The sequence below is a fragment of the Aegilops tauschii genome, chromosome 3 (genome assembly GCF_002575655.3).
Source record: "Aegilops tauschii subsp. strangulata cultivar AL8/78 chromosome 3, Aet v6.0, whole genome shotgun sequence".
In the NCBI taxonomy this organism is placed as follows: Eukaryota; Viridiplantae; Streptophyta; class Magnoliopsida; order Poales; family Poaceae; genus Aegilops; species Aegilops tauschii.
In genome coordinates this window covers 551,690,685-551,693,536 of record NC_053037.3, presented here as the reverse complement: position 1 = coordinate 551,693,536, position 2,852 = coordinate 551,690,685, and the positions used below count along the sequence as shown (strand labels likewise).

The window sequence follows — 2,852 nt, the reverse complement described above, 5'->3', positions numbered from 1 at the left end:
ACTGCTCTGTGGCGTGTTGGTTAGCGAGGGGCGCCTGTGCACTGCAGGTCGCAGGATCGATTCCCGCCGCGCCTTATTTTTCTGTTCTTTTATTTATTTGTTCCAGTGGCGGAAAATTTCAAACCAGTCCAGATTCGGTGATGGAAATTGCGAACAAAAAAGAAAGCCTCTCATGAAGCCTTTTTCCCGCAAAAAAAGGGCATTTTTATGATTACATACAACGTAAGGGGTTTTTTGCAAAAAACATGCCATGTCGGCTCCCAACGGGCGGGCCCCGCCGGTCAGATACACCGTCAATACGTGTTTATACGCAATTTAGACCTATTTACAAAAATCAGGAACAATGTTGGTACTGACACGCAAAAATTAGCAATCATGGTACTAATCTGTATGTGATGCCCTCATACTTCTATGCAATTAACTCGCAGCACTTCCCGCACCACCACACTTCTCTTCCCCTTGCGTGCTCTTGCCCTGCCCGCACCTCCCACATGGTCTTCATGGCCGCGCCGCCACCTGGCCCGCCTCTGGAAACCGGCACCAGCATGCGACCGGCCATGGATCCGCTCGAGGGGTAAACGGAGCAGGGCGGCGGTTCTTGCCGGCGCCAAGGAGGGCGAACAGGAGAGCACCCCGGAGATGTATAATTCCGTTGGCGCGCCGCCGCATCTGAGGGCGCCAAGAAGCACGATCTTGAGGGAATTGACTGATGGTGTGGGATTGGTGGTCTAGAGCGGCGGGCGACCCGAAAGAACGAAATACTCTGTTTTTGACGTTCTTCTTGGTTCTTTGGCGCAGGAACAGCCTGAGTCGGACTCGCAACACGACATCCATCGCCGCCGGAGCTGACGATGGCGCCGGTTCAGAGGCCCTGTTCTTGGCACATCGTCATCCTCGGTGTCGGCGTCGGCGGAAGTCAGGCATGAAGACGTCTCTGTGATGGCCGGCGGCGATCAGCTTGCCGGGCTGGGAGACGACCCGCAGCAGAAACAGGCTTGCTTCAGTAAGATCAGCAATCCGATGCATCCAGTTCTTGCCTTCTTGGTTACGTTTCTTAATTCATCTGATAGGATGAGAGTGATTTATCATCACTAGCGCATGTTGATCGGTACACGCCATGCCGCCTGACTCCCGTCGCCGCCTGTTGTCGCGAAGCAGAAAGCAATACTCCACGAAGTGCTCCGTCGCCACGGGGGCATCGACTTCTGCCAGCGCAATGGCCGCAGCCCGCAGGAGCATTGAATCCCGGAGGAAACGGTAGACACAACCGACGCTGAAAGCTTGCCGGAGCATCTCATGTATGTGGCCTGCGGCTCCTCGGCTTGGAGTTGGTTAAGGGACGTCACGGGTCAGCCCAAGCGCCCGCACAGCGTCGAGACCTTCAGGATCAGGGACGTGAGCCGTCACGCCGCCCGTGCCTGCGAGCTATGCACCGCGATCAGCCGCCTCAGACAATTGTGCGGCGAATCATGTCATCAGCTGCGGCCCCAGAAGATCCCAACGGGAGCGGGAGGATTTACGTCCTCATTCTCGTTGTTCTTGGCGCTTCATCATGGTGTCATGCATGCTGTTCTACATCGTCGCCCAGAAAAGCGAGTACGGCCTGTCGGGAGAGAAGCAGTACAATGTGAGCAACTGAGCATACACTTGTGATGCATTTTTCTGGTTTATAGGTGTACGTGCGTTATGATCTGATGGTGTTGTTTTTTCGTGTTGTTTCTGTTCTTCAGTTACGGTTAGTGATATGGTTCGGGATTTAGCAAAAGGATATAGTTGCATACTAGGGCTCGCAAATAACATTTGGGGGTCACACAAGGCCTTGCAATAATCCTTTATCTGCACTTCGGGTTTTTTTGACGCAGTCCCTGTTAGAATATCACTGTTATGTCTCGTTGTGCCTGATGATTTGGGCGAAGTGGAGGTCGCACACATGCCGATCTGGGTGCGCGTCCATGACATACCTCCGATCATGCTAGATGAAGGTGTTGCATGGAAGCTTGGGGCAGAGTTGGGAGAGGTGCTGGAGGTCGACACGGATAGTAGAGGGAAGATATGGGGGGATTTCATTAGGATTCACATAAATCATGATGTAGATGAACCCCTTAGAGATAGGATAAAATCTAGAGATATTCCTAGTGAAAAGGTGTTTTCCCTAGAGGTTAAGTATGAGAGAGTGCCTCGATTCTGTGGCTATTGTGGTTATCTTGGGCATGGCCAACGCGACTGTAAGTTGCCGGAGGACCTCCATGAGATGAGGTTCACGGCAACAATGCGAGCCTCCCCTTATAAGAAAAGCAACAGTAGAGGGGGCTATGTGGCTCCGGTGGCGAACAGCGCTCGCCGCCTTCTGAGTTTTGGGAGAGAAGTCCAGAGAGAGAGAAGCTCACACCGGAGCAGGACGAACCAAGAGAAGATCCCCGAAGAGGTGCTGCTGAACCCACAAGTGCAGCCTGCCATCGCCGCTGTTAGTGCACTCAAGGTCTCCGATGATGGTGGCTCATCCAGAGTCCAGACACCTCCAAGGCCGACTATGCTGCCAAAGTCCAAGGGGGGGAGGCCTAGTGAGGCCAAGCAATCGGGTGCTGATGGCGTCCTTACAGAGGAAGAGGGCATAAAATTGGCTCTGAGCCTGTCCCCTCCATTTCAAGCGACAGACCCGGAACAGATCGATGGCGACACCGTAGCTGCTGCAATGGAGGCCGCTCCTGGCCTTGCTGAGGGAATTACGCCTGTGGCCAACCTCGACCCCGGTTTGGCTTAGGGTCAGGGTGTGGTGGCTGCAGAGAAGGGTCCTGGGACGATGGCTACAACCGGTGATGCAAAAGTTGTGGCTGGACCTGGTGAGTCGGAGT

The 2,852-nt window shown here is 54.0% G+C and overlaps 1 long non-coding RNA gene across 2 annotated transcripts; it reads left to right on the top strand.

Moving 5' to 3' along the window:
• Positions 1–368: 368 nt before the first annotated feature.
• LOC120976959 (uncharacterized) lies at positions 369–1,765 on the top strand. Of its 2 annotated transcripts, none has more exons than XR_012205578.1 (2): positions 369–1,003; positions 1,159–1,765. It is a non-coding gene; the product is annotated as an uncharacterized lncRNA (long non-coding RNA). The 2 variants fall into 2 exon arrangements; XR_012205577.1 differs by having other exon boundaries at positions 1,096–1,765.
• The last annotated feature ends 1,087 nt before the right edge of the window (positions 1,766–2,852 follow it).